This window comes from Larus michahellis, chromosome 4, assembly GCF_964199755.1.
Source record: "Larus michahellis chromosome 4, bLarMic1.1, whole genome shotgun sequence".
NCBI lineage: Eukaryota > Metazoa > Chordata > Aves > Charadriiformes > Laridae > Larus > Larus michahellis.
In genome coordinates, this window is record NC_133899.1 from 46903205 (window position 1) to 46924387 (window position 21183).

The window sequence follows — 21183 nt, forward strand, 5'->3', positions numbered from 1 at the left end:
AATGTGGGTGAGTATCCCACAGCTCCCAGCCAAGTAAAAATGTCAAGGCTTGGGTCAATGCTAGGGCCAGGCTTGCATCCCTCCCTGCTGTTCAAGTCTCCTGACCTGTTGGGATGGAAAGGTTGCATCCATGTTACACATCAGCATGGGCACACCATAGCAACGGAGCTGTCAACACGCCTTTGCATCTCGGCAAGGTGTGCTTCTTTGGATTGCAGCCCCCTCCAGTCTGTCCACCTCATACACAAACCATAACTGCTCCAATGTGCTCTGCATAAAGTCCCAGACAGAGTGCCTCCTGTCCTCCTTTCTTTTGCACAGACTACCTAGTCTTGCGTCCTGCTACTACTGCTGCCATCGGCAATACAGGTGACCGATTAGACCATGGAATGGCACTTCATGGAATAACACATTCTGTAGGATGGTCCACAACAGGATAGAGTTTCGGACCATAGATATACCACACAAACGTATTGTACACTGTGGAAAGGCAGGTCTGTCCCCAAAGGGATGCTGCCCTTTACTTCCCCACCAAATGTTGGCTAGCTACAATTGGGAAGTGTGGTTTCTGAAGTGCTAGTGCCAGATACGCTAAGCAGGAGATTTTTCCTACCCTAGAAGAAAGTTCCCAGTTCGGTGAATATTTAGCTCATCTAAGAGCAAATCCTAAATTGAAACCAATGCACAGACATGTGAATGATGAGGGAATTAAAACTGTTACACCCTATTATGAATCATCTAAAAGTACCCTCTCGGTTCTTTGATAAGAGAATGAAGGATGTTAAAGTAGATTTTCAGTTGTTTTGAAATCAGCTCAACTAATCTGATTTGCTCCCACAGAACTAAGCTGCTACTTTTCATCAGCCTAATGCTTCATGACCTCCATTTCCCTCAGCTCTTTGAAGCTAGATACTGTGCCCAGTTAGGTGCAGTCAGAGATTTCTCTTCTGATCTCAGCAAACCTCTGCTATTAGTATTATTTTTATCTCTAAAAACCTGCTGGTTTTTAACTCAGGCGTTTTACAGCAGCAAACCATTGGATAGAACTAGAAGACTACCATTTTTCTAAATATTAGCCTTTCCAGTGAAGCCAGTAGAATTTTTAACTTAAATCACACACGCACACACATATATATACTCTGAATTGGTAACATCTGCTGAACTTATATATGTTTAGTTTCACTGCAAATCAGTGTGGATTCTGTAGTCAGTGGGGGTTCATTAAATCATCTGTGGAGAATACAGTGGCGTTGGGGTATTAGGAGTTCTGCAGATATGACTCTAGTGCCAAAAGCCAGTGAAATATTATGAAGTACAGCGCAGTCACGGGTCACTTGAACATACTGACTTTAGAATCTTAGGATTTGATTCTTTTCTGCTCTGTAGCTTAGGCAGTCACTTCTAACTGGAGAAAACCAATGTGAATGCTATAATTCTAAATTGACAGCCTTTTATGCCCTGTTTGCATGCATTTTGCAGAAATGGAAATGACCCCACAGGAATTGTGCCAGCAGAGAATATAGGCAGAGAATACCGATTTAAATAATGTAGAAGATGGTGGTAGACAAAAGGACACAAATTGCACCAGATAAAATAAACACAACGCCAAACCTTGAATCTGAGAAGAGGTAGCTGGACTGAGAGATCTGCAGATAAAAATCTAGTGATGATTCACTAAAATATGTGTAGAGTTTAGACTTCTAGGGAAAGGGTCATAAATTAGAGATCTAGCCATTTCAGCAACTCTTGTTTACCAAGGCTTTTCCTTAACTGTTTATCATTTCAAAGGTTATCACACTACTCTACTTAGCAAATAAAGTAAGTGATAACACATCCCTGGATGACCAGAATTTTTAGCAAAGAAATATATAGTAACCAAAGTTGAAACTTCATTCTAAAATGGCAGAATAATCTTGATGTTCAGATTGTTCTATGCCTTGCAGAGAAGTTTCCCATTGAAACACTGAAAGCTTTTTTTTGGCCCTCCTGATGTACAAAAACCAGTTTCAATAACAATCTACTGCTTGATTCCACAGCATATGTATCTGAGGCAAGTGAGCTGCCACAGTCATCTTTGGTTTTGATACATGCGTAAATCAATTTTAGAAAGAGATAAGCCACAGAAATCATAAGCTCAAATAGTTAACATTTACTTAAGTTATAGGCATGTTCTGGTTTGAGGTAAAACAGAACCAACTTTCTGTTCAGTAATTGTATTTCTTAGCTAGGCCTTTTCTAACTTTCTGAAATTAACAGCATGTTGTGTCTACAATGGTTCATTATCAGAGTGATAAGACCGATGTTTACAGTTTGTGCCAAGGAATGGTATGCAGAGAGGCTCTTGCTTGTACTTATTGCTATAACAACCAAGGTCAGCTAATTTCGTTATTTGCCCCATTGGAGGGTTGGAAGTGGAAAAGGGTAGAGGGGTCCCACCTGCATGGAGGAGCGGACAGGACAGGTGACCCCAAACTGACCAACAGGGTATTCCATCCCATCTGCCCCATGCTCAGTATAAAAGCTGAGGGATCAAAGGGTGAACTCTCTTTCTTCAATGGCTGATGTCTGAGGAGGACCCTGCCTGTTCATCTGCCTTTGATCCCAGTCCGTGGGTTCCTGATTCCATCTGTGGAATACAGTTCCCATCCGTCACTGAGTCCAGCCTGGGACTTCCCCAGTGCCTGCCAGTGACGTCATCCTGGGAGCTTAATACGGTTTTGTATATACTGTACCTATTTCATTATTTCCTTTTTATCTTAATATTTCATTAAAGTAGTTTAGTTTCTTCTAAACTCTTAAATCTCTTTATCTCTCCTCCTCCTCTCCGTGTACGAGAGGCTGGGGAGGAGCATCTGTCGCCGGCCATTGGCCAATTTGGTCAAAACCACAACAATGCAGATGAAGAAAGAGGGTCACAGCAGAGAGCATTAGACAAGCTTTATGCAAGACAGCACTTCTGCTCTGCCTCTGTCAACTTATTAACTAATCTGTACTTATGAAAATGGTCCAGAAGACTGAATGGGTGTCTGCAAAATATCCACAGAAGAAAGACTAGACCTCTCTGCATCTTGGCTTTTTTTGAAGCAGTGTTTATCTAAGACCTGCAAAACCAGTGGGCCAGCTTCATTCCTACTGTGCAACCAGCCAATGGATTTGACCCTGGGTGACACAGAACAAGCAAAGAAACATGAATCTTCTCCTTTTTCATTCTTTGGGTGTTCCCAACCTTTTTGTAAACTTTAAAGCAATGTACAATAGGCTGGGAATGAGGAAAGTATTTCAGAATGGCAAAATATATGTGTAACTATTTAATGCACATGCATGTACAGAGAGGTTTCTTATCTATTTATTTAATCAGAAAGATGCCCAATTAAATGTCACCAGTCTCTTTTAGTGCCTTTCTGCTAGGAACGAAAGCATTTGGCTATTGGCCAGCTGTATTCAGTACTTTTTGCCAGGCTCCAGCATATTACATCCCATTTCATCTCCTCTTCTCTTCCCAAGGAATCCCAGGATCTCCCCACGGTAATAGAGTTGCAGATACAGACAGAGTCAATGACAGATCAAATACTCACAGACAAGCAGATTTCCTCCCAAAGTTGAGGAGATTATTTTAAACTGTTTAATTAAAATACAAAGCCGGGGAAGCGGGGAGGACAAGACCAGTTTGATTGCTGTCCAAATTCATCTATTCTCATAACTGTCTTTCTCTCCCCTCGCTCTCGTTTGGGCTGCATCCCTCTGGGCACAGTTCTCCCTGTTGCTGTAGCATACAAAGAGCAGGGAGTTGACATATTAGAGGTCACGCAGAAAAGAAACTTTTTTGATTAGGCTTTTCTTCTGAAACTGAACCTGAAAGTGTTTCCATATACACACACACACACTATGGGTGCTCAACTTTGTCTATCAAAAAATTGGGATTCAGGGCTAGAGCTTCAATATTATTCACCTCCCCTGTGGCCACTTTCTAGATTTGAAAAGTGTGATGTTCACTGTCAGATCATGTCCCTTTTTATCCTTGAATAGGGATTTGAGGTCAAACATGTACAGACAACAAAAGACAGCTGCAATTTGGAGGACTCAACTGATTGCTTCCTCAAAGGGAAAATGACAGTTATGGATATTCAAACTCTTAGATCTGCTTATTCCCACTTTCCAGACAGGTTTCTCCCACACACGTTATCGTGCCCTTTGGCTCAAATACAAGGCTACAGAAACCTGGCACAAACCTATTTAAATCAGCAGGCATCCTGCAGGCAGCACTGATCACCGGCCACTTAAATGGAAATTTCACTTGAGGGACAGAGGAGCTGTGGAAGAAATGAATGATTGCTTTGATGCCAGTGCCTATACTACAAATTTACAAGAGACGGCTAAGGGTCAAGTGTGAACGTTCATCTCTTAAGAGTGCTCATAGCTGTGCACAATTCACAATTCTGTGCACATGAGAATCCACTAGGCCAAGCATTTATATACCCATATGCTGAACTATAGTTGTTTACACGTCATATTACATGCTAAGCTAGAAGTTAAGTGCAATAAACGAGCCACACAAAAGTCACACATGAGCATTTACGTGGTTCGGTTACTGAACAAGGACTACCCGTGGGCATGTTGCAGATGCCAGAAGTGAAATGCATATTTCTTTCTCAGCCATCATTCTTGGCAGTACAATGATAACGCAGCACCACACTCAGATCCTGGCCTCGGGGTTCGGCAATAGCAGCGGAGTGAATGCAGAGCGCCGGGTTAAATGCAGTTCATCATTGGCAAGTCCTGGAATACATTTTTACAATGGAAGGACTTCTAGTGCATGCTTGCTGAGTCAGCACATCTGCGTTTCTCCCCTCCGGCTCTTACATCACATCTCTGTGCGCAGCATGGGCATAGAAGTGTTCAGGGCCGCCTCAACAATGTCTTAGCGAGTGCTACCGCGTATACCCAACACTTTCAGAACAAACTCCACCACTTACTTCACAGAGCAGCATTGTATAAATTTGTCCTTACTTTCCTTAATGAATAGATTAAGTACATTAATTGTTAATGTGCATTTTGTGGGCCCACTGTACAAAATATTCTTACTTTCAGCTTTCTGGTTAGCATCACACCAAAACCAAGTGATGTTTCCTTCTGCAGCTGTAGTGTAGGATTCACAGCAGAGTCCTCGCAGATCCCTTGGCAGGCTTGTTGGTAACCCCCAAGGCAGTACTGATTGAAAGACTGCGCAGTGGGCCAAACTAGGGAAAGGAGTAGCTAGGAAAACTGGTATTTTTTAACTTCTGCTGGAAGTGCTTCAGAAATGTCTTAGGAAACATGTGTGGGATCTGTAATGATATCATCTTTCCATTTGTGGGAGGTTAGTTTGTTCGTTTGTTCGTTTGTTCTTTAAGATGGTGATTAAATGGACAAGATAAAAGCATAAAACCAAAGGATGACGGACAGCTGACGTTGTTTGGCCAGTTGTTCCAGAGCACTCATTTGGTGATTCAGAACATGTCCCTGTTAAAGTAAAGTGCCATAGAGACGTGACAGCCTGGACATTAGATAATCCCTTTTTCCATGATCAAAACAGGTATCCACAAAATCATGGCCAGTGTGTGCAGGAGTTAGCTTTCTGCTCCCTGTACGTCTCTCCTGTGTCACCCTCCAACACTTATATCTGATTCCCAGCAAATATCCTTGCAGAGAGGTCACCTTTTAAGACAGACAAAAAGGGAGATGAGAGGGAGAAAAGATGTTTGTACTCTGACTGAGCCTCTTGACTTTCCAAAAGCTTTTCCTGCAAATGCATTTATTTCCACAGGCACCTTTATCACAGCCAGTCTACAATTTAATTTTTAACATTATTTCCTCATTCTTATCCAAAAGATGCACTGTTCCTTGTTATCTCGGACTCCCAGAATAATGATATTTTCTCTCCCTTTCGCCTCTATGCTTTTCCATAAATTCCAGCCTCTTACTGCTCTTAAATTTTGTTCAGAACACACAGAACTCCTTACAATCAACATGCAACAAGGTCTCTCAGACTTTGGTATTGATCTCAGTCAATGAATAGCTGTAAATTGAGCATACTGTCTTTCTTAGCTGAACCATCTGTATCCCTAATACTATAAGAATCACAATAGCTGTTTGGGTAACATATAGACCTTCTGAACTGGGCTATTGGAAAATTGAAATTAGTAGATTTTGTAATGTCTATTGGAAACTTTGCAATGGAAAGCATTGTCAGCAATCTCACACATTACTGCAATAGGCAATCATAGAGAAATGTAAGATGCGACAGATTAATCGTTCCCCTAACTCCACATGCCCACTGCATCTGGTCTCTCGGGGTTCATCATCTATGAGTAATTTTTGAAAACACTGTGAGTACCCTCACACTCTGGGAGCCTAAATCACCAGATTTGCTTTTGTGAGTATTTCAAAAGTTGAGCCTTAGTAGCAAAACTAAATTTCCAAAGGAAAACTAAACCTATTCTTGCTGTCAGCTTACTATCTTTGTTACTCAAGATTTCTAAAGCTACACTATGGTCAGAAGTGGAATGTCCTCAGGCCTTAAAAGGAGTAAAAACGGAGGCAGTTGCTATTTGAAGCCTTGCTACAACTTCTGCTGCAGCAAGTGCTGGAATAGTCATGATGCAAAAAGTTGCTTGACTCCTCATTGCTAAAAACAAAAGTTTTTTTCCTGATATTCACAAACAGCTCATCCTGTGAAGATAATGGGGAAAAAAATTCCAGTTTGGAGCATGAGAAAAGGATATTTTTTGTCATTTCCTGAATTCTTTCAAGAGAGTTACTGCTGCTTTGTCAGAAAGGAAAATATTGCATAGCTGCTGCTCTCAGCATGATTCTCTCTGGATTTCAAAGGCAGGATTTCTTTGTTTATTAAGAATTTATTTTGATTGGCGTACGAGAGTCTCAGAGCATCCAAGGTCTCTGCTAGCTGTGAAAAGCCAAGAGAAGCCAAGTGAATCAGCCTATAACCTTAAGCAGCTGTGGGACAGCCTTTGAATGAACAGGGATAGCTCTCTTCTTTTTTCGTGTGTGTCTCTGATTCATTGGAATAACTTTCCAAGCACTGCAATAATAATCTGTGTGAGTTGGGATTTTTGGCTTCTGATAGTTACATGTTATAAAAGGGCCCAGAGGTATTACGCAAAGAGCAAGAATGATAGAATGTTCTCCTTGCAGGGTTTGTGTGTGTGTGCTAAAAGGAAAACAACCCTTGATTTAGATTCCAGATGGGTTGCTTTATTTTCTGTTGTTTCCCCTTATTTTTCAAAAATTCCAGAAGCATCACTGTCTGCCTATCTTGCAGATATTTATGTGACCCTCGTGACTTTGCAGCTAACAGGCAGACTGCTTAGATTCATCACCGTAGGAGAGCGAGAAAAATGTAGCACAGCTGTGTGGCATAGGGGGTAGCGTGCACTGCTCAGGAGCAAGGGAAGGTCAGATTCAAATTCCTGAGCTAGAGCTGAGGTTTAGACTTGGATTTTTAACCCAGTGGCTCTGTGATGTGAAATACAGAAACTTTTTTGTGGGCAGGATGGTGAAAGACATTCTTGCTGAGATGTTTACTGCAGGTGTTTCATGAAATGATTTCTCCGAACTTTGACACAGTAATGCGTATAAATAAATGATGATATTTGTGTTTACTGTTCTAGGAAAATGGCTATATTCAAATGCATCAATTTCAAGTAATGTATTATAAGATAAGATTTGATATGTGATAACTTAAAAGCAACAGCTATGGACGAAGTGGTGAGTGAAAGCTGAACAAGCTACTTTAATTTTGGCACTCGTGGCTTCTTGAGCATCTCAGTGTGCAGCACCAATATTGTCTTAATGTGATATTTAAATAGTTACACAAGGGATTCGGGCTATGGAGTCACAGAGAAAACTAAACAGTTTTACAGCAGAACTAACGAACACTTAAGTTAATATTCCTAGACTTACAAAGCACAGTGGGCTTTTTTGTGTGTTCAGAGCTGTGGCTTTCCATTTCATTTCAAAGAGGTTATTTCAGGTGCTGCCTCCAGAGGGACTCATTAATAGTTGACTCTAGAGATCATGAGGTGTCAAGTCATCAATATTGTTTTCCATATTACCCCAGTTTTCTGGGAGTGCTGTCCTAATCACATAAATGATCAGGCCAGATCCTAATAGACTGTGATTGTAGCAGAGCTGTAGCACTCAGAGATATGCTAGAATATTTTGGAAAAGTAGGACAAGTTTTACTAGTCCTAGGAAGGCACTATTATTACATGTAGCCTTACCAAAATGAGAGCAATGATCATATTAACCACTTTTCTTCTATATCACACTCTTCTCATCCTCAATCTATTTGTTAGTTTTATTGTCACTCTCCTCAAATAATAAGGTTCTTGAAAAAAAAAAAGACTAAATTTATGCATGTGTTTGAACAGCACTTCATACATTGTGCTATGGAGAAACAGAAGCAAGAACAACAGCATTTGTAATTTTTTTAAAACACATTCATCCTCTCAGATGTATCTAATTTAAGTCAGTGGCCTTTTGGGACAGAATGAGGAATTCAGGCCTCATTCGATTTTGGTCAAAGGTGTTATGTTTTCCTCAGCTTGTCAAGACAAAGAGATATGGGTCATGCTGAATGGAAATGATTTCTGCCAAAGAAAATCTGAAGTCAAATGTCATTGTCATTCTATATAAATATTCAGCATGTGTGCAGTTCCTCCCAGGCAAGTTTCCTCTCTATTTCAGGGCACTGGCTTGAGTTAAATCTCTCAACAGAAAAATAAAAAATAAAATTAAAAAAAAAATAGAAATTATATAAACGGCTCCAAAAATGCATATTCCCATACTTTCCCAGCTGAAGACTCATTAGTGTTCACTTAACAATTATTCACCGAGGACAGGTTAAATTCACAATACTTTTGCTGTCACATGACAAGCTTTGTCTGAAATTCTGATGATGTTGGTTTAATGTAGGAACTTTCACTGCATTTTAATAAATCAGACATAAAGGAACAGAACCCAATACCAACACTAAAAAAAAAACCCCAACAGCGAAACCACAGCCCACCATGTGTAAGGATGCTTCCTCATTGTCAGCTGTCACAAATCCAATGATCTGGTCTCGCTAGAATCCACCTTCTCATCCCCAAGAGCAGATGTGGTGAAGGTGGCGTAGCACTGAGACCACAGTTGTAGCAGGGCTGACCACACACTCACGTACGTGCCCCTGGGCTGCCTTCACGCTGAGGAGAGGAGCCTCAACTGTGCTATGTATCTTGCTGTTTGAAAACCAAAAAGCTTGTATTAATTTTGACTAGTAATGATTCCTTTTGTTTTGTCTCAGTATTCCTACAGGAGTGTTTCAGGAACCAGTTATTGAGGTCCAGTGTAATTACAGTCCAATCCACATGGTTCCCATAGAAACTTGTAGGGTGTGTTCATAGACTTTCTCTGCAATATGGATGCACATTACTGCATTTAGTGGTCCTTATGCCCTGCTAGTTTGGACGGGAATCTTCTCAACCTCTGGGCATCTAACAGCCCCAGTCCTAAGTGCTGGATACCCCAACTTGCAGGACAAATTGCTGCTACCCATATGCATGGAGATGCTTTGTGCATGGTGAGAAAGTCCAACACTGAAGTAAGTAGTCTGCATTTCCTCCTTTTAGTCTTGATTGTAACGGCCAGTTTATATTTAGCAATGGCATAACAGATGGTCTAAGTTTGCTGCTTAAGCTAAATTGGTGAGGACTTCGGTGTATTGGCCATTTGCAATGTCATCCATGTTAAGTGAGTTCTATTTCCATGCTAAGGGAACTAAAGAAGTGGGAAGAGAAAATGAAAGCAAGTCAATGAGAAGAGAATGTAAGGGCATTTCTATCCCCTTTTTCATTGTACTTTTCTATATTCCCTTGTCATCACCAACAGTCTTCAGCTTTGGCATATAATCATTCATCCACACACACCCAGCTGCATCCTTAAGCATTCAATGTACTGTTTTTATCTATCTGGGGAAACAGCCATTTTTGTATTTTCTTTTATAAACTGCGTTTGTAGTTTATATTTCCACCATGAGATGGCACCGTCAGTTCCTACATTTGTTCCTCTGTCCTGACGTGGTCTGGAGACAATGTTGTAGCTGCCCTTCTAGTGGAAAAGTCAGTGGTGTATGTCAGCACTTACCCCACCGAAGACATGTGTAGCTGAGGAGGAGGAAGTGCATGCAGTGTAACTATGGAGAGAGACAAATTTTGTAAACCTTCTCCAAGCAAGTGTCAGGAATAAAAATATGTTCTTTAGCGATAAATGTAAAGGTCAAAAGAAAAATCGCTGTTCCCCAAGAGACTGATCCTCTGAAAACGATACCAAGGGCGATTTTAGTTTAAAGTACTTAAGAATATGCAAAAAACAAAGTGAGAATTTGACATTTTAAAAAGGGCACTGGCAAGGTATTTTTCATGTTGTTGAAAATGATGGGCCTGATCCTCAATTAGAGCTGAGAAATGGTCAGGGCAGCTAAGGACTGGGCATTGATTTTGGCAGTAGCCTGTTCTGAGCTTATCTCCAAAGCCAGGTTAAAATGACCATGGCCCCATCACATCTTAATTGGGCAGTTCGGAGACACAGACCATTGTGACAATCCAAAATCATGTAATAGACGTCCCAGCCATGTCACCTGCTCTCTCTGCCACCAGCAAGAGGGTGGTTGGGCATAAGGACCTAGACTACCAAGGAACTCCAAAGCTCACCCCTTGCTCTGGAGCACGAATTACTTACAGGAAAAGGATCTAAGTACAAAGTTATCATTCTTCCTGTTTATTAAAAGAGCGCTGTGCTTTCAGATCAATGAATGGCCTTAAAAGAAAGGAACAGGAATTATATGCCCTGGCTATTGTGCAGACTACTGGAATCTTAATGCTTGAATGTCTCTGTACCCTGTGCTATCTGACATGACTTGGCAGGAATGTTCATATCTGCCCCATCTTGCATCATTTGCAAGCACTGTTTTGAATGTCTGTAAAATGTTGAGAGTCTCAACTAAAAGATTGTTATTATTTTCATTTTTCTTCTTTCTTATTTTTCATGTCTGTAGCTTAATTCAGAATTTCTTTAGTTATGTTGGGCTCTTTGTAGTATCACTTTCTGTTTTTCAGCAAGGATATTTATTCTAGTGTCCTTTGTGGCAATAGCACAGGCCAGCCTATTGATCCCAATGGGAACATTCACATGATTAAGGTCATTCATTTGCTTACATGTGTGGCTGAACTGATGTTTCTCGGCATTACATTCATCTTGAATATTTGCATAAAGTTGAGCCCACGCTCCTGGTTTCATCAGTTTGACCAACAAGCTGATTAGTGTGTTTTCTCTGTTGTCTTAACCCCTTCACCTGGCTCCAGATTCACCTGGGAATGTTTCTGAGACACATGGGTCTACACAGCAATGCACAGCTCTTACAGCTTTAGCATAAGATACGTACCATTCCTCGTATCTTACAGAATTAACGTTTATTTCTGAGCATCAAAAATGAAGCAAGTTAAGAAAAAATATATTTATGCTGCTACACTCCAACCCATACTTTCTTTAATTTAGAAATGCTTTTTAATTTTGTCTTGGATGATTAACCAGTGATAGAGATATGAAAACAGTACAGACACATACATATATATGTAATTATTTTCCTATACTCATAAAACCCAGCCTCACAATAGTTGAACTGGCATTCATCACAGGTAGGGAGTAGAAACCTTTGGTAGGAAAGTGGGAACAAACAGTTGAGAGTCTCTTCACATGGCATTGCCCCAACATAGAAAGTTTCTATTCAGGTAGCAACTGCTTCTTCCTTCCTGCTTACCCATCCTCCTCCCCAAAGCCACTTACCTTACCTTCTTCAATCCCCCTCATCTATACAAATGCAATTAATTGTCATACATGAAGTCACAGAGGTGAAGAAGGGAATGGGAACTTCTTAAAACAGTTACAAGAGAGCAAACCATTTGCCACTCGTGAAAAATTACTAGTATAATCTAACATAAAATATCATTGCTTAGATAAAAAGACAAATGTGTACAAGTCCTTGGTATTTGCAAAGTGTAGTCAGCATGTTGATTTATTTCTTACCAATCAAGTATTTTATTGTTGATTTTGACAATCAGCTACACTGGTATCTTGTGAAATCAATAAAAAGTTTCAGTATATTTTACAATGGTACTTCAAGTGGTCAGACAGTATTTTTTTTTAGTCTACCTTTATTTCAGATAACACAGTAGTACCTAATAACACTTTCCTTTGATAGGTCTTCAGGGTTACCAGAGGGAGCTCTGGGATGCAATTTCCGTGTTTTATCCAAGCACTTTAGGTCTGAAAGTAATTTGTTAAAATACCTTAGTGTAGGATATTGAGTTTCAGAGTGCATCTTTCTAGCTACATTTCCGTTTGTTACATCATCTCTGGTGAGTGTAGTGCAGATTCCTCATTCAGGATGTCACCATCTATAAGTCAAATCCTATAGATGATAGGTGAACACTAAAAGAATTAATCTGTCATTGTTTTTGTCAAATTTGGGTGGATCAATCTAGGAACATATCAGTTAAAAGCACTTTTTTTCCCCTAATGATGTTTTTAGGTTCATTAGACTTTATTGCAGGTTATGAAATACAACTACAAGCTTATTCTAGCTTTTCTGAGTCCATTCTATTTTTGAAGAGGCAGACAAATTTTCTACCCCAAGACTTTTTCATCTGTGATAGCAGAATAGACCAGCTGCGTACGATAATTTTTTCCCAGTTTTCTGAAGAAATGTTATCACGGTGGGAAAATAATGTAATTGTCCTGTATCTGAAGTACTATATTCACAGAATGGGATATTTCATACTACAGAGAAGTGATCACAAGATGCAATGCTTAAACATTTTTATGGTGGCAGCATGAGAATCAAGAGGTAGGCAGACCATTCTCTTTTCCCTTTTTATTTTAGTGGCCTGACAGGGGAGTTCAGGAATAGAATTGATTAGCAAATCTTCAGCAGCTTCTTGTTGAAAACTTTATTGGATAGAATATGTTTCAAATAAAACATTTTGACTAATGTCCCTAGCATGGAAACACACCTTGGTTCCCAGCAGGCTGCTGAGATCCTGTTGTAAACAAACTGTATGCACTGGGACTCAGCTTTCAAATTCCCTTCTACAGATCTGACACTCAAAGCCTGAAAGTGTTGGAAGAACTTTCCAAGGTCTGCAGCTCCAGGGCATAGAAGCCAGTTGGAGGCAGAGGACTCCAGTATTTCCAAGACACGGAAAGTATGACCAATCAAGAAAATCCAGAGTGCAGAGTTAAAATGATATGGGGTTCAATTCCAACCAGGTCCTGGGTGGAAAGCTCCTCCAATAGGCAAGCAACAGTCTGAGAGTTGGTTTCCTTAGAGCTAGAGAAGATGGGGACTCCAGCCTGTTGGTGTAAAAAAAATGGCATCTGAAGTTGGACACATTATATTTCAGCATTTTTAAAAATGCATCCACCTTCCAAGCCCCTATTTCTTTGTTGTAAGAAATACAGAATATTAATTTCAGCCTTATTTATTGAAAGAAACAGGAATCCTGAATCTCTGTTTCTCCATTCTTTTTCAAGAACACAGTTTTTTAATAGAACTTTAACCCAAATGGGTTAAATATTAATATTTAACCCTAATATTTGTAAGGTTCTTTAAAATGTTTATTGTTTTTAACTATTGACATCTTTTAATTTATAATCTTTGTTACTCAAGCTGAATTTCTGTTTATGACCTCATGAAGGTGCAGCTATCTCATTTGCTCATGTGATCATCTTCAGTGAGTATTTCAGCACTGCTTTCTGAAAATGCATCAGAGGATTGTCATAGCTTTACCCAACAAGCAGCGCTTGTCACTCAAATACATTATTAGCATTGTATTACTCATGTTTTTATGACTGTTCTCCTCATGGTGCAAGGGTTACATTGACCTGCTCCTCTTAAGTCAATCTCAGTGGCAGAGGAGGATGAGTAGGGCAGAACCTTCTAAGATCATTAGTTGCTTCTCTAGCACTGATGTTCAGTCTTCATCTGCAGAAATTGACTGGTACTACAGCAAAACTCCTGTAATAGTGTTTAAATGCATTGCTGCTTAGTCGAGGTCAGAGAAAATGGCACTCAGGGCCAAGTTGTTCATTTTGTGTTTATCCATATATAATCACTTGTGCTGTTATAGCCTGTCTTTGTCCTGCTTTCAGTGAACACCCAAAGCAGGGTTGAAGAAAACATGTGCAGAACAGTTTTCAGTGTGAACCGTGTTCTTAACTCATACTGAACTAAAAGGGATTTGTTTCAAGCTAGGAACAAGACATGGAAACGTGGTGCTTCGTGTGGAATGTCTAAGATATTTTCCAGTTCTTGTATAGTTTAAGATATTTAATCCTAAATTTAACTACTGCTGTTTCTTTTCCAAAAATTGTGTAACTTCAATCACGTGTTTTCCTCAAACACCCAGTGTGTAACCTTTCTACGCTAGCGCAGTCTGGTTATAAACCCTATGTATGCCATTTCACATGCTGTCACTGTGAGTTGATGTATCTTGTGCAGAGACTGCACTCATGTCAGTCGGAGAGCTCAACCATGAGAGCACTGTGAACATTGTAGTGTGGTGATTTTAAGCATCAAATATTGATAAATAGATGTAACTCATCTTTACCTGAATTATTCAGAATTAACAAGCAAAAAGAGAGAACTAGGAAAATAAGATTTCACTTCAAAGGGCTCTTCACTTTCTTGTAAGTGCAGTTCTTCATTGTCCCAGTCCCTGCCTTTTCCTTCTGCAACTTCATCAGTGTGGCTAAAGCACTTGCCGGTTAAGACTGAGGCAAAAAAGCTGTTGAGTTCCTCAGCTTTATCCATATCCTGGGTAACCAGGTCTCCCATTTCCTTCCAGAGAGGGCCCACATCTTCCTTAGTATTCCTTTTATCACTGACATACTTACAGAAGCTTTTCTTATTGCCCTTGATGTCCCCCGGCCAGATTTAATTCTATCTGGGCTTTAGCTTACCTAACCTGATCCCTGGCTGCTTGGACAATTTCTCTTTATTCCTCCCAGGCTACCTGTCCTTGCTTCCACCTTCATAGGCCTCCTTTTTGTGTTTGAATTTGTCCAAGAGCTCCTTGTTCATCCTTGCAGGCCTTCCTCTTTGTTGGGATGCATCGCTCCTGAGTTTGGAGGAGGTGATCCTTGAATATTAACCAGCTTTCTTGGGTCCCTCTTCCCTCCAGGGCTTTATCCCATGGCACTCTACGATGCAGATCCCTGAAGAGGCCAAAGTCTGCTCTCCTGAAGTCCAGGGTAGTGACCTTGCTGTGTGCCCTCCTCGCTGCCCTAAGGATCTTGAACTCTACGGTTTCATGGTCACTGCAGCCAAGGCTGCCCTTGAACTTCACATTCCCCACCAGCCCCTCTTTGTTGGTGAGAACAAGGTCCAGCATGGCGCATCTCCTCATTGACTCCTCTATCACCTATCACATGAGAAGGCAGTTATCATCAATGCATTCCAGGAATCTCCTGGATTGCTTATGCCCTGCTGTGTTGTGCCTCCAACAAATATTGGGGTGGTTGAGGTCCCCCATAAGAACTGGGACTTGTGAATGTGAGGCTGCTCCTGTCTGCCTATAGAGGGCCTCATCCACTTGGTCTTCCTGGTCAGGTGGCCTGTAGCAGACCCCCCTGTAACATCACCTGTCCCCGCCCTCCCTTTAATCCTGACCCATAAGCTTTCGGACGGCTCCTCATTCATCCCCAGGCAGAGCTCCACGCACTCCAGCTGGTCATTGACATAGAGGGCAACAGCCCCTCCTCTTCTCCCCTGCATGTCCTTCCCGAAGAGCCTGTATCCTTCTTTTCCAGCACTCCAGTCATAGGAGCCATCCCACCATGTCTCCATGATGCCAATAAGATCAGAGCCCAACAGGCGTGTGCACTTCTCTAAGTCCTCTTGTTTATTGCCCGTGCTACATGCGTTTCCATAGAGACATTTAAGTTGGGCCCCCGATGAAGCTAGCATCCTGGCTGGAGTGGCTGGAATTCTTTTGTGCTGCACTCCAGCTGCTCTCCTGCTGACCTGTGATCCTTTTCCAGGCTCTGTGCATCTATTGCTGACACTGGTGTCGTACTGGTAGGAGTGGGATGGATTGCAGTTCCCCTCCCCCAGCAGCTCTAGTTTAAAGCCCCCTTCACAAGCTTTGCAAGCCTCTGACTGAAGATGCTCTTCCCCTTCTCTGACAGATGGACCCCATCAGCCCCCAGTAGACATGATTTCTCAAAGCGAGTCCCATGGTCTAAGTTGCCAAACCCCTGGCTGTGGCATCAGTCCTGTAGCCATTTGTTGATTCACCAGATTCGACTGGCCCTTTCAAACCTCTTTCCTTTGACCACGAGGACTAATGAAAAAACTCCCTGTGCCCCAGAGGCCCATAAGGCTGCTCCCAGGGCTCCATAATCCTTCTTGATACCCCTCAGGCTGCTCCTGGAAGTATCACTGGTGCCCACGTGAAACAGTAGTGGTCATAGTCAGTGGACTGTGTGAGGCTTGGTGGTCTTTCAGTGAGATCTCTGATACTAGCCCCCATATTCAGTAAACATACAAATAATTCTAATTTGAGGCTTGCACTTTGCTTACTACTCACACTTTACAATCAGAACCTGTAGACAGGTTTTTTGTTTCTGCTTGTCTGGATCGAAGAACATCTCTCAGCTTCTGAGCCAACTCTTAAAAGTCTCTGCAAACCAGAAAGTCTCAAATCACACATCACATGAGCCAAAATTCAAGGAGAAAGAGAACCCTAACCACAACATCCCTGACAAATTAATACCATCTGGTAAATTTAGTTTCATCTCTAAGAGGTTGTGAGCAGCCACTACTAGGAGTGTTAAGCTTCTCTGCTATGTAGATTGCCCGGTGTCTAATAAGAGGTCACTTTGCAGCTCTTCTGTCAGAGCATTAATACTTTTATGACATTTTTAGGATCCAAATTACACTTTTGCTATCTAATCTTTTAAATTCGGTTGAAATCAGACAGGTGGTTCCAAAGTCATTGGAGGAAGGCCCCTCACAGCTTGATTGCAGAAGCTTTGTTTCCAAGGGGAAAAAAAAAAAAGAATAAAAATCTTGTCCGTGGATATATGTTGCCGTCTGGGGGCGCAGCGTGTTGTCTCAACAGCCTACTGAAAAGGAGTACCTCACAGTGACACATTGGACTACAAGTCCCTCGGCCCAGGGGCTGAGACCAGTCACAGCAAAGTTGTTTTGAAGCCTGGGTCCAGCCTAGCCTCATTGAACAGTAGTCGACTATGCAGAGGTTAAAAGCTCGATGGTTTTCACTTGGTGGGCAAGCAGGTGTTGCCAGACACTCGTAGGAACAGCAAAGGGGGCAGATAGTGCCCCAGCAGCAGGGATGGGCACATGTGTAGCTTATTACCTAATAAGCAAGGACCACAAAGCAGAAGCAGGTTTTACAGGGAGCTTCTCTGGTGTTCAGTGAAATCAACTTTTCAGTTTTGAGCAGGAAACAGAAGTATTGTTAAGGTCTTTTTTTTCCTCCTTTTTTGAGCTGTGAATGAGGGAAGCGTACGTGAGCTGGTCCTGGAGACTAAAACTGTGAGTTGTTTCTTCATTACTTTCTTTTGTCCACCTAGTATGCCTGAGTGGCAATCCAATTTAGAGCGTGCAGGCTATGGGTAATTGAGAGTGATTTTGTACTGAGAGCTGCCTGTTGCCTCTCATGTGGTCCTGGCAATTGCTCAGAAAAAGTATAGTTTCAATCAGAAAACTGCTTCATAAAATGTTACCCAACTGGATTATTATCCAATCAGATGTTATAAATTGTAGGGCATATCTCAATAAACACATCATGATTAGCCTTAATATAGCATATACCTGGTGGTTACACTGTATGTGAAGTGATTAGACACTAGCTAAAAATGCCCACATTTTTCCCCTGAAAAAAAGACTCATGTGTGGCTAGTCTAATGGGAGTCTGAATGCTCTTGTTATGCTTGTATAATAGTAATATCTAAAAGCCCTAATAAAGTTTATTGTTCTCCTAATCACTGACCATCTCTAAAATAAAGGAATGTTCCCTGTCTGAAGAAATTGCAGTCTGTGATAAGAAAATGAGTAGATTGAATAAAAGAGAAAGAGTGCTGAGGCAAGAATTTGTTGTCAGGTATGCAAGGTAAAAAATACAGCCTGCATTCACTAATTATTATCCCTGTTTAGAAAAAAAACCAAAACTATGCCTGCAACCATCTCCATCTAAGACATTGGAGGTTTTTCTTATATATACCTATTGATATCTATTACTACAAGACCACAGTTCTCTACCAAAGACCACACTTTTCATCTCACTGTTGCTATCTACCCCACTAGAGAATAATTCTAAAATAAATAAATAAAGTCCCCAGCGAGTGGTGGTGATGATTTGGTCATTCAAGGTATTCTGAGCAGAAGCTGTTTGTAAGTCAACAGCAAAAGTTTGTGATTTAACAGGAAGGTGGAGGTACAGCTTAAGTTGAAGAGAAATTTGGCTATGGAGGAATATGGTTGAAATATCTTATGTAGTACGGTTGTGGCTTTCCTGGCAGTTATTTTTGGCACCCTGGCAGACCTTCCGCCCAGGTCTGCTGTGGTCTTAGGAAAGTCAAGTACAGGCAACAGTAGGAACATTTTTTAAATAATCAATGTTTGCGCTTACAACTATCCCCTTCTAAATACAGTTAGAAGAAAGCATGAAGTAGCGAGGAATGCTCTCTAATTTTCAAAAGATCAAGGAAATAGCCTCTTAGATGTTGTAAATGGTTTTCTTTGCACAATGCTTTTAATGTGACAGATAGGGGATTTATCCTGTCCTATTTTTGGAATTGTTTAAAGGTCAGTTTGTACATCTCGGATGGGTGGTTAAGAAACAAGGCTGAAAGACTGTATGGCTATATATCAGTCTGCAAACTCCGCTTGTGTTTGTGAACGTTGATTTGATTTATAAATGACACTGGATCCTGTCTGGACATTTTTCCCTGCTGGATTATGTGATGCTAGCTTGAATTGCAGAGTCTGATTTCCTGTCCTTGACTAGCAAGCTAGCTGCAGCCTACAAGGAATAGGATTTTGGGTGGGCTACAGCCAAACAAAAATATTGACTGACTTGTGCTAGGGGTGGGAGAAAAGGTCACTAAGTCAGTAAGTGAGGCTGAGACTTCACAGAAGGGGAACTTCAATAATAAGCATTTAAGAGAAATGAGGAGGCTTGGACAGGAAAATGAGGGAGGACCTAGAGGAATGAAAGGACTGACTAAAATAGTTGAAGATGCTGAAAGGCGGTTATCTTTGGCTGTTTATTTTCATAGATCTGATTATATTATGTGTGGTGTCCATGGGTGAAACATGATTTGTTTTAGGAGTCCCATTGAGAATATTCTCAAAGTCTTGCTTTAGCTGTTGCATCATTTTTAATCGGTGAGAAGCTAAACTCCAAAATCCAGAATTTGTGGAAGCGTGCAGTGCTAGAAGAATAGCCTGTGACGCGGACATGGGCTGTCAGGCTGTAGAGTCCTAGTTTTCAGGAAATAGTAAAAGTGAGAATATCTGAACTCCAAAAAGCATGATTAGAAGGGCAGAGCTTGTGAGAAACCGTTGGAATCCGGTTACTTCTCCCATCTTAAGGGCATGAGATACCCAGAGAATGGAGATTGTTGCTGATCTCTGGTAAGCATCCCAGTAGGGTGCCAGCCAGGGGTGTAGAAATAATGTTTCTGAGTTTCAGTTGTGCAATACTGTCTTCTAGTTTTGCTCTCCATAGAGCAAAGATTTTTGTCTCCCCCCTCGGTAAGTAAATATCCCGTCTACATGGGTGCACAGAATGTGTTTTCTTGCATTTCTGCTAATAGGCAGGTGCTTTAAAAGTAGCTTTCTATGGCGTATTTAATGTATATATAATGGAATGGATATGTCACAAGATGTGTCTTGTTAAGTCCACGATTACAGACCCTAAGGTATGTTGTGCGTTTTCTAGCCTGAGCAGCCATTTGCACTGTGCAGAAAAGGGGCTCCGATAGCAGCCTCCTGCTGCAGCTCCTGTGCAAACTGACTCACAGGAATCACCCAAGGAGCACGTAAGAGATAACAAGTGTTACTAAGGCATTTTCTTCTGTGTGGTGTTTGTGGTTTGTTTTTTTTTTTTAACAGTTATTATTGACCAGCACCTACTTACACTTCACTTAATAACTAATGTTATTAAAATTTATAGCCTTGTGGGTTTTTTTTTTTCCTACTATTCTTTGTCAGCTGTAAGTAAAAAGGTAAAAGAGATTAAAAGCCAAAGCATAACGCCAGGTTTCTGGAATTTCTGAGTTCCCAGTCTCCATCTGGCTCTTGCAAATAATTTACAATAAACACCTCAAAAATATCCACTGTTTTGTACTTGGTTTTGGTTTTTTTTGTTTGTTTGTTTTTTTAATCTTAATTATTATTTTAAGTATCTTTGTTTCTGGTTTGCTAAGTTTTCTGAACTTATACCTCAAAGTAAAAAACGCCTGTTTGAAGCTCTCTTTACAGAGGATTGGCATTTTGTATATGGAATGTAAAGACCACATTTGTTTGTGAACCTAATTGCCTATTACAACAGAAGCAGAAGATGAGCTGTTCATGTTATGTGCTATTTATGAAACATGTAAAAAAATTGATGTTGTTTTGATGAAAGGCACACTAGAGGGAAAAGACTGAGCTTCTACTTTGTTTCTCTGCCCCTGCTTGATTATTTGGGAAGGCTTTCTCTAAATCTCTGACATTGATGAGACACATTCAAGAAGTTCCCCTTAGCCAGGCCAAGTCCGGGCTCACAAGCACAATTCCATTATTTCAGCTGGATTTTATTACTGCAAGCAGCTTACCCCGCTGCATAGCAGGAATGTTTAACCAGGAACAAGACAAACTTCCATAAGCTGCTTAATTCTGACTTGGGACTGTTCCTTCAAATCAATTGATATGGAAATAATTACTTCTCAGAATCTGTAGAGGAAAAGGATGTAAAAATAAAATTAAAATCTAATTAAATGGAGGTAGAAAGCAGTGTCTGAGTAGACAAATCTTAAGCCTTAGCAAATTTTTAAAGGTTACATTATCCTTTTTGTCCC